The following is an 11,510-nucleotide window of genomic DNA, read 5'->3' as shown; positions in this document are numbered from 1 at the left end:
AGCATTTCTTTCTTAAGGCATCGCCATGAATGGATACAGATCAAATGCGCTTGCATGAGGTTAGAAACAGCGTTTTAGAGTCGATCTCCTATGCCAGAAGTTGTTATTACTTCGGGAGGGAATAAGATTTCTCCCTGCGATTTCTCTCGATTGGCAAACGTTTTAAAATGCCGTTTCTTCATGGTGGATCCACAGTCTGGTCCATTCCCCCCAGAGTGTGTGTGTGTGTGTATGTATTGGGGTGGTGGTGGACATCTGGGATAAAACTACCTCTTGCCTCCAGGCAGAGGCAAGTTGCTAGGATACCAAAGGAAGGGCTACCCAATCTCTCAGCCTGGCTCTGTCCAGCTACTTGGCATAGGGGTTTTGTTGGAATTTGCAGCTGAAGCTTAGCAAAAAGCAAACACTTTTATTAAGCAACAACAACAACAACAACAACAACAACAACAACAACAACAACAACAACAACAACCATGTTTTAGTTTCAGGGGATAGGAAGAAGAAAAATTATCCACAGGAAAGAAGTAGCATGTCCTGCAAATCCCTGAAAGTGCCATTCCTCTTCTGTCACCTGTGACATAAACCAATCCATCTAGTTCAGTATTGCTTACACTGACTGGCAGCCTCTCTTCAGGGTGCCAGGCATTCCTACCTGAAGATGCCAGGAAAGGAACCTGGGACTTTCTGAAGGCAAAGCTCTGCCCCAGTATAACCAAAGAAAGCTACTAAACACAGAGTCAGACCCTGGTGCCATCTGACACAGTATTGTCCGCACTAACTGGCAGCAGGTGATGGAGGCTTTCCTAGTCCTTCCTGAAGATGTCAGGGATCAATTCTGGCACCTTCTACATGTATAGGAGATGCTGTACCCGAAGAGCTACAAGCTTTTCCTCAAGGGCAGTAGGTCAGGCCAAGAAGTTATGAGCTTCACAAGATCAGCCAAGGTCAGATGATCAAAGGAGCAGAGCAATTCCCCTGTGCAGAAAGGCTGCAGCATAGAGGACCTTCCAGTTTAGAGAAAAAGCCCAAAAGAGGTGAAATGACAGAAGTTTATGAAATTATGCATGGCTACTACATGGAGAGTTCTTAAGCTTCCTAGAGAAGATCCTCTGTGTGATCACTTCCCCTTCCTCCTCTGGGCAGGAATTCTGTAACAAAGGAGAATTCTGCAACAAAGCAGATAATCTTTTATACTTTTTCCTGCTTCTGAGGAGATTGTCTCTCCACCATGCTTCCAAGCTGATCAGGTGTGTGTCTTGGGGCTCCAGATACACACAACAAATTCAGTACTTTAGTATTTTGTACCTGAGAGGTTTTCTTACCTGTATTGTATTTGCTGCCTGCATTGAAATGTAGATAAACCTTTGTTGATGTTGTTTATCTTACAAAAACACGTGGTTCATTCTCTGCAATTGAGGGGAAGAGGGGCAGGTCAGGAGAGCACAAATAAATGGGATAAAGAGGTGTAATTGCCTTATTCCTAAGCTTTAGTAAGCTGCAAAACATAGAAGTGTTTTACCCTGCTAAAAAGGCTTCACAGCCCTCTTACTTTTCATATTTCTTTTACACACGTGGGATAGGAGGTGTATTTTAATCCACAGATTTAATCCTCATTCCATCTCTTAAACAGGAGGAAGTGATGGCCACAAGCATGGATGGCTTAAAAGGGACTGGAGAAATTCATGGTTAAAGTTATCAATGCCTACTAGCCACAATGGCTGTCCTCTGCCTCCATGCCCAGAGACTTTAATGCTTCTGAGCAGCCGTTGTTGGAAATTGCAGGAAGGGAGAGAGCTCGTGTGCCCGGGTCCTGCATGTGGGTTTTCCACAGGCATCTGGTTGGGCACTGTGAGAGCAGGATGTTGGACTAGATCAGGGGTCAGCAAACTTTTTTCGCAGGGGGCCGTTCCACTGTCCCTCAGACCTTGTGGAGGGCCGGACTCTCTCTCTCTCTCCCCCCTCTCTGAATTCCTATGCACACTGCACATACCCACCCCCAGCCTCAGCAGCCTTCTCAGTCTGCCGCCTGCCTCATTCGCTGGTGGTGGTGGCACAAAACGGGCTTCCTCCCTGCCTAGAGAGGAAGCTTCTTCTTGTGAAGTGGGAAGGCAGAGCGAGCTCATCCACTCTGCTCTCTGGCCCACAGGAGCACCAGGGTGGTGGCGGCGGCGGGAGGAAGAGGCCAAGCAATGGCAGCTCTGCCAATCAAATACCACGCCTGGTTTACCTCAGCCTGGTGTGGGGATGTCTTTGCCAATCAAATGTCACTGAGGTAAACTAGGTGCTGCGTTTGATTGGCAGAGACGTCCCCACACCACGCTGAGGTAAACTAGGTGTGGCGTTTGATTGGCAGAGCTGCTGTCGCTCGGCCTCTTCCTCCTGTCGCCATCGCCGGGAGACTCAGAATCGTGGTGGGTTCCGGCTTCGCATTGTGGGCTGGATTTAGGACCCAAGTGGGCCTGACCTGGCTGGGGGACCGTAGTTTGCCGACCCCTGGAATAGATTGACCATTGGTCTGATCCAGCAGGTTCTTCTTGTGTCCTTATGCGTAAGGGTTTGAAGCTGGTTTTCACTAGCTAAGGTCACAGCTGCCTCAGTAGGGAACAAGTTCTCAAGAAACACTGGATAAAAACAACAACTAGGCATTGTTGGCCAGGGCTCTGTTGTGCAAAGAGAACATCCATGTGGAAAGTGAGCAGAATGAAATAACTTTAACTGATTAATCATCTGCTGTGCAATCAAGTCATTGATTAATCAATCAATCATTTTGAAATGGCTCTGCATCTTACAAAACAAGAAGAAAACCCTAAATAAAGTTGCCTGGTTTGAAATATGGATGTATGCGAAAGGTAACTTGCAATTTAATAAATGCAAGTTGGAAATAGCCGTTTATAATTCCTCCCTCTTTATTTCTTGCTAAAGTAATTCAGATGGATTAAAATCACAGAAAATAAAAGGGTATTTTTAATTTGTACCCACACACTGATTAAAACATTCCCTCACCATTTTACATCAGCTTCATCAGTTAATCAACTATCACTTTAGTTGATTAACTTATTTAATCTAATTGCAGCTGCTTTCTTGGTCCCATATAAGGGGGAAAGCTAGACAGTTTAAGAAGTGAAATGTATAGAATTGCTCTTTCTGTAGTGAGGAATTGCAGATTGGGAGAAGTAACTTGGTGTTTGTTTACTCATTCATTCAGAGCATACAGTTAGAGAAGCTTACAAATAAATAAAAGATTACACAGTCCTTGCCCTCAGGCTTGCAATCTAAAAAGACCTGACATGAAAGGAAAAGGGGATGGGAAGGGAAGAAGAAAAGAAGCAAGCTCAGACATCAAATTTGCCAAGACACGAGGTTCTCTCTACCACTACCCTGGCTCGCTTACATAACAGTCTGAGCATCCTGCCAGCATCTGGAAGTGTATCGATATGAGCTTGGAGGATCAGTCTGCATGATACCCTGGGTTCCTTCCAATGCTGCGATCCTGTGTATATGGGCTAGAATCTATAAGAGGAAATCGGCCAGTCCAGTTCCTTGTTAATATCTTTGGCTGGCCGGTTAAGCACTGCGATTCACAAGCCTAAAGAGGTTGCCGTAGAGACACATGGGTGAGCCTTTTCTCACCTCAGCTGGCTTGATGCCACATTATCCCAGGAGACAGAACAATAGGTCAAGAGGGACTGTGTATGTGAGCAGTGTGTGTGTGTGTGTGTGTGTGTGTGTGTGTGTGTGAGAGAGAGAGAGAGAGAGAGAGAGAGAGAGAGAGAGAGTTTGGCTGATGCTGGATGCTAGTGAGTCAAAATAAACACTTGCTCTGTGCTGGACTTTGGGCCTCTCCTGGAAATCTAATGGGCAAGATGGGCAAGCAAGATCTGTTGGAAGGTTAACATATTGACCCTGCTGGACTCTAAGTCTTGTAGTCAAAGAGGATGCTCCCAGACTGGATGGGACAAAACTGGGTAGCGGTTTAAGGAGAGGACCTGAGAGGCACGGAGAGGATGCTTATTTAGGAGAACTGGCATTGCAGGGTCAGCCGAGCAATGGAGACCTGTGAGGGGGAGCCCAGCCTATAAAGGAGACCTCCGGGTATAGGGCGGTATATAAATTCAATCAAATAATAATAATAATAATAATAATAATAATAATAATAATGTGAAAAGGGAAGGGAGCCTGACAGAGTGAGTTGCTTTGGCCAGAGAAGTGAGTCCCCCCCAGGCATCCACCAGCCTCTCTAATCAGTGCCACTAGCTCCGAGGGGAGGAAAACTCCGGCTGGTGCTCTCATGTAGCATTAAAAAGGACAAGCAGTCTGTCAGGGGAAGAGAGGCCTTGGTGGGGGATTGCCCCCCTCCCCCTGATCAAAAAGACAGCAGCATTGCAGCCTGCTTTATGTGGAGTAGTGATGTCAGCCAAGGAGGATTTCTTCTTAGGCTATGGGGCTAATCCACAGTGTCACTTCCCTATGTAAGGAAGGATGGGCTTTTCTTCTTCCTGACAGCGAGGGAGGGAGATAAGCTTGTTTATTCATTTATGCTCTTTTCCAATGAAAATGAAAAAAACAAATAAGTGCTGCAAATGAGCTGCTTGGAGCCATTAGGAAGCCTCTCTTTGAGGAGTTGGCCTGAATATCTCTGGAAACTCAACTTGCTGGAGCCACGGTGCCCAAAGAGGCGGCTGCCATTTTCTGGTGATGGCAGCAGAGCTGTGGGAGTTGAAGAATCTCCTTGTCCTCCCTCCGCCCTTCACCCTAAAAAAGGAAAATTATAATATGCTACTCATTGTTTACACCAGGCTTCCTCAACCTCGGCCCCCCAGATGTCCTTGGCCTACAACTCCCATGATCCCTAGCTAGCAGGACCAGTGGTCAGGGATGATGGGAATTGTAGTCTCAAAACATCTGGAGGGCTGAGGTTGAGGAAGCCTGGTTTACACCATTCTAGAGCAAAAACAAACATGAAAACAATACAAGAAAATTGTATTTCACTTTGGAACTCCTTGCCTGTTGAAATCCAGCAGGTACCTTCACTTTACCCTTCCTGGTGCCTGCTGAAACATTCTTGTTTAGACAAGGCTACCCAGATGCTTTGAAAGCTGAGGAAATTTTAATCTGTTTTAGTAATAACTTTTCTGCGTTTTTAAAAGTATGGCTGTAAATCTTTCTTGCTTTTCTTATTTTATCTTTTGGTATACTGCTTTGAGGTTTTCTTTCTACAATCAGGCGTTGTATAAATTTTATGAAATAAATAAATGAAATAAATAAGTGTAAATTCAATTCAGTGTAAAAACAGACAGTGTACTAGCAATATAACCGCATCAACCGCACCATCTTAGTCAAATCCTTGGTGGTTAATTGTCATCAATGGTGGTGCTGCTCACACCTGAAAGAAGAGAGCATTCCATAGTTGATGTGCTTGTTGCTATTGAGAACACCCTCTCACGAGTCACCACATGCTGTACCTGAGAGAACTGCGTCACCATGAGAAGAGCATCCCCCAGTGCCTCCAGGGGCTGGGCAGGTCTATATCTGGGTCCCAAGCTTTATATGTCGAAAAGCATGCTCTAATACTTCACATGTATACGAGACTTGCCTTCCCATGCTGTGACCAAGTTCCAAAGCAGGAACTATTGGGGTTGCCTGGGAGGTACCTGGGAGCTGACTTTCCCAAGACTGCTTCTTAACCCAGAAGCCTGGAGAACGTGACAGCACTGCAGCAGCCCCCCTGGCTATCAGCTAAGACGAAATACCAAACGACATACATACAGAGAGGTAATTGCCTTCTGGACCCAGAAGATTGACCTGGGAACTGAGATGAGGCTGTGGGCACTTGGGACATCTTCAAGGCAGTGGAGTGAAAACTTCCCCCAGAAGGAAATGGAGACACTTGAGCCCTTCTGCTGATCATAGGTGCCTGTGAAAGGATTAATTGTAGTGTTGTGGGTCTGAGGGTGGATCTGATTACACAGATGGATGAACTTGTCAATTATTATTTTCCTCAGTTTTTCATTTTTCTACTCTGAAATTCTTGACCCATTTCTGCATCAGTTTGGGTTTTGCTCCCCTGCACATATTTGCAGACAATGTTTCCTTAATATATTGCATTTTTAGTATGTTAGGTTCACAAACATATGCATTTGTGTTTGTTATTCTTCCCCAACATATGTTTTCTGGCATGCGTTTCTTGGTTGGAGAACTGCGTTGCAATATTCAGGGAACTGCAAATTTCAAAGGGTATCTTTTGGTTGGCGTACTAGTTTGCCTAAAAAAGTGAACTGAAGGTCTTGTCTCACATCCCAAAGGTCTGAATGAGAAGAGGATCTCTTCTAACCCGGTGACTCTTGACTGTAAAATATCTAGATGCAGCAAGAGTGTGGGAACTGCACTGACAATTAAGTGCCCAGGCATGCCCAGGGTTAGCTTGTGGTTATTATTTCAGTTTGTACCCTTGTGATTGGAAGAGAGAGGTGTATGTGTTTGTGCAGAGAGGAAGACTCATCCTTTTGTCCCCTCGCTTGGCCGGGGGGAGGGGACAAGCTAACTGAAATATACTCAGAGTCGCAAAGTGATTTCATGCTCTTTATTCAGCTCATAGTGGTGAGGAGGAATGAATGAATGTCCCCTCAAAGTATCTGCTTTATATACATTATTTACACAATGGGCTGCACATGATTGGTTAATTCTGGAATTCTACTGTAAGCCAATCAGGTTGTGGATTCACTTATATCTGGAGCATGATTGGGTGGTTCCTGCCAACCAATCATACTGCTGCATTGTTCTTGGACCAATCAGACTGCTGCATTCTGAATCCTATTGTTCTAGGACCAATCAGACTGCTGCAGTTTGGATCCTATTCAACTCAGTACATAACACTAACCCTGTAATTCTGAGATGAACAAAGAAATACAATAGGTTTAGTTGATCCCTGGAAGTATCTGACGGTGCTGGTGGCTTCCTAAAATGTAATGGGGAAAGAAGTAACTACAGTGGTACCTCGGGTTACATACGCTTCAGGTTACATATGCTTCAGGTTACCCACTCTGCTAACCCAGAAATATTACCTCAGGTTAAGAACTTTGCTTCAGGATGAGAACAGAAATTGTGCTCTGGCGGCGCGGCGGCAGCAGGAGGCCCCATTAGATAAAGTGGTGCTTCAGGTTAAGAACAGTTTCAGGTTAAGAACAGACCTCTGGAACGAATTAAGTACTTAACCCGAGGTACCACTGTAGTGGAGTGTTAATGCCATGATCTGATCCTTACTATGTATTTATGCATAAATAAAACCTTTTTTTCATAGAAGCACCATCAGTTTCCAGTGAACTCCATTCCAAGGAAAAGGCACCACTAAAACTTCTCACTGTCGAGAAGTGGAATGCATGTGTGTAACAGACTACACCTGTGATTTATCTGAAAATGGAGACAATGAATGTGCAAAAAGAGCAAAACCTTTACCCTGTGTTATCATGGCATAGGACAAGGCTGGGGGCATCCCAGCATCCTTTGCAATGCTATAAGGTAGCCTCCTGCAAACGGTACCTTCCAGATGTTTTGGACCACAACTCCCATCAGCCCCAGCCAACACAATTACATGGTGCTGGGGCTGATATGAGTTGTGGTTCAGGTTGGGGGAGACTGCTATAATACAGTTTCTCTCAGATTGCATGGAGGTTCTTGACCAAGGGTGATCACCTGGAACATTAGATGGGTGGGCTGGGAGACCCCCAGATGTGTGGGGCTAATGCTGACTTTGGGTGGGGGAGAAAGTATTTGGGGAGGTCTAGTGGGGAATCTTGGTTGGAGTGTGGGAGCCTCTGTTGCACTGAGGAGAGCAAAAACAAAAGACCCAGCAGCTGGAAGATAATTGTTTTTGACATTATTGTATTTATTATGTAATCTTTAGTCTATTGTGTATTATATTTTGTATTGCATTCAGTATTTTATATTGCATTTCTGTTTTGTATTGTAAGCCATTTTGTGCATTATTGTAATATAAAAGCAGGGTATAAGCATCTAATCTAACATTCTCGTCCTTCGATCCAACTAATTAACATGTACGTTACAATGAACGTCTGAAATTTAGTGCATGCTGGCAGCCCCAGATGAAGTCTGAAAACTCAAGAGTGTGAAAAATCTCTCTCTCTTTTGGATGTGTGTATGGAATTCATCTGCGAATGGGATTGCTATTCTTCAGGCATGAAAGCTAACATTCATCAAAGCTTGGAAGTTCACTGTAATGTAATTTGGTGGCACTCTTCCTTTGTTTGAAAGTAGGATGTATATTTAGTAGGAGCCACTCAGATCAGGATTGTAACTTTATATTCCTTGTGATGTTATAATAAAGGCAATCCTTTAGTGTGGCAGGACTTATTCTCTGGAACTCCCTACCCATTGATATTAGGCAAGTGCCTTTATTGTACTGTTTTTGATGCCTGCTTAAACCTTTTTTTTGTTTAGACATGCCTACCTTGACATGTAATTTTATTATGTACATTTGCTTTTAAAGTGATTGATTTTTTGTCTATATTTTGATACTTTTATTATGTCTGCAGTTTTAAAATTTTGTATTTATCACTACTTTTAATGAATATTTTGTATTGTTTTATGTAAACCACTTAGAATTATTATTATTATTAAGTGGTCTATAAATCTTGCTAAAGTACAAGATCTGCCAAGCAACAGTTACTTCTCTATGGGATGGTTCAATTAAGTAAGCCGAGCATGGTTGTGAACATCTTGAGAATTTTTAATAATATGCTCCTAATGCTTTTAAGTGGTGTTATGACTGTGGTATTGTGTTTTCTTGTTGTAGCCTCCTTGTTGTTTTTCTATGGAAATACAGTTCATAGATATTTAAATAAATCTATCAACCTACCAACATTATTTTCCTCTTGGAAAAAAAATGCTTTCCAGTGGGTCATTGTTTCCAAGATGAAGGTACCCTTCTTGGAATGAACATCACCTTAAACAGACCAGTCAAACCGCCTCAGATAAATTCTCCTAAACACCTTTGAGTCTACTTGCAAGGAAAGCTTCCATCACATAAAGAACTTGTTCAGAACTGACACTGCACTAGAGATGGCAGATCAAACAAAAAGATTTCACCTACCCCACTCTTTCAGCGTGAATTGTTCCCCTAAATCTTGATAATGGAACACTTCTGGCTGGCTGTAGCCCATCATCTTGACATTTGGAATACAGATATATGAGAAGCATGTCATGTTAACAGAACACTACAACAGGCATACTTTGTCTCAGTTGATGGGAGAATCGCATCATAGAGAATAATTCATACTGACAGTAAGAACTTGCAGATGGGAAATCTAAAATGGATAAGTCATTATAGAAATTTATCGGACTGGGTGAGTGGACAGAGCAGAGTAGACTGGCCACCCCACTTAAACAAAACTGTGTGTGTGTGTTCGTGTTCTGAAAGGTATTTCTTTCTCAGTATACATCCCAAGTCGTGGTGCAGTTTTGATTTGGCTAAATGTTGAGTTTCTACCAGAACGAAAGAATGGAAGGGGGGGAAAAACCTAGTTCAGATTTTTTAATTAAAATGTAAATGTGACATTTCCCAATATGTTCTGATTTCTTCATCTTGTCACTGAAACTACATTTCAGGAACTTCAAACCTTTGTGTCCCCATATTGGGCACATTTTACACTGAGTGAAAGTATATAAACTACAGAAGAAGAGAGTCCCCAGATTTAGCAGTCCACCCTTTTTCATTCAAACCAGTATCATTCTGTTACTTCAAAGGGTTCCACATGTTTCTCTTATGGCAATGTGATGTTTCCGGGCCAACTTTTCTATATCAGCAGTACATGTGAAAAAGGATCTAGGTGTCTTAGTAGACCACAAGCTTAACATCACAGTAAAAAGAGTAATGCAGCAGGGGGGGGGAATGCTATCCTAGGCTGCATTAATAGAAGTATAATCCTCAGATCTAGAGAAGTAATAAATCTGCTCTATTCTGCTTTGGCCAGACCCCACCTGAAGTCCTGTGTCCAGTTCTTGGCACCAAAATTTAAGAAGGATATTGTCAAACTGGATCGTGTGCAGAGGAGGGTTACCAAGATGATACAGGGTCTGGAAACCAAACATTATGAGGAACAGTTGAAGGGGTTGAGTATGTTTAGCCTGGAGAAGAGAAGACGGATAGGTGACAGGATAGCTATCTTCAGATATCTGAAAGGCTGTCACATGGAAGATGGAGCAAACTTGTTTTCTCCTGTGCCAGAGGATAGGACCTGAACCAATGGAATCAAATTCCAAGAAAGGAGATTCTGACTAAAAAAAATATGAAGACCTTTATGATGGTAAGAGCTGTTTGACAGTGGAATGGAGTTCCTCAGAAGGTGGTGGATTCTCCTTCATATGAGGTTTTTAAACAGAGGCTGGGCAGCCACCTGTCAGCAATTCTAGTGCAATGCAGGAATCACAGCTAAAGGTGCGATTGAAGGTTATCTAGCTAGACAACCCTGAGTTTATGGCTAGCCACATTTTTATCCAGTTGGGCAACACCACAATAAATGAATAGTCAGAGCCAAAAGCATTTAGATGGAAATCCCAGAGAGCAATACATTTTTGTCACATGCAGGGTGACCTTGACCCCCAAACAATCTCCCTGGCATGGCAAAAATCAGTTGTCACCCATGATGCATTAGTGAAAAGTATCCACTCTGCAAAATTATTCCACCTCAATCTCATCATGTCTTTGCCACTTCAAAAATAAGCATAATAATCTTTAGTTGTCCTAATCAGCTGCAGTTTTGTTCATTTATGCTAAATAATTGAAAAGCCATCTCTAAGAGGATAGATGATGTGTGATTCTTGGGGTTGATTTTCTGGGAAGTGACTGCCCAGGTACTTTAGAAGGTTACCACATCTGATTGAAGTCTCTTCCCCTTTATATAAGCAGCATAATTAATGAGGTTGTAATGAATTCAGGTGCTGCTGGTTTGTTACCTCGAGAGAGAGAGAAAAGTTATAAGAACAGTTTGAAATCTGAATTGGAACGGGGGGAGAAAAGGTCGTGATTAGTATTGATTGTGAAGTACTGTATTTTAAATTAATGTGCCTCATGTAATAGTTGGCTGCCTTTGCTAATTTTTAGACAGAGCTGGCTCCATACTGTCCAGCTGTGCATTGCACATCCAGGATAAAAGTTTCACAATTAGCTTGAAATCATAATCTTTGAACTCAAAAAATGTCCTAATCATGGCAGTGGGGAGAAAATATGCAGGAAATGTTTTTATTGAGAATTTGGTTTGGACGAAAAGCTGCACAGCGTTCTTCATATGGAGGCAAACAGGACCATGAAACAGATACAGACAACATATGTAGTATTTCATTCCTGTCTTTACGTTGAAAATATATTTCCAGAGCTTATGCACTTTTTGTTCTATGGATGCTGACTTTTCTTCCAGCAGGTCTTGTGCTTTCGATACCTGAGTTACAGGCAGAATGTCCAAAGGTGAATTGTTTCCCACCATCACATCTTGATGCCA

The 11,510-nt window shown here is 42.9% G+C and overlaps 1 long non-coding RNA gene across 2 annotated transcripts; it reads left to right on the top strand.

Annotated features, from left to right (window-relative positions):
- Positions 1 to 1,166: 1,166 nt before the first annotated feature.
- LOC308592138 lies at positions 1,167 to 7,717 on the top strand. Of its 2 annotated transcripts, none has more exons than XR_014010390.1 (3): positions 1,167 to 1,247; positions 5,771 to 5,910; positions 7,298 to 7,717. It is a non-coding gene; the product is annotated as an uncharacterized lncRNA (long non-coding RNA). The 2 variants fall into 2 exon arrangements; XR_014010391.1 differs by lacking the exon at positions 1,167 to 1,247 and adding an exon at positions 3,671 to 3,797.
- Positions 7,718 to 11,510: the final 3,793 nt, after the last annotated feature.

This window comes from Podarcis bocagei, assembly GCF_964188305.1.
Source record: "Podarcis bocagei genome assembly, chromosome: 7".
NCBI classification, from domain to species: Eukaryota; Metazoa; Chordata; class Lepidosauria; order Squamata; family Lacertidae; genus Podarcis; species Podarcis bocagei.
The sequence above is the reverse complement of the archived record's forward strand: the minus strand, read 5'-3'. Positions and strand labels throughout refer to the sequence as shown.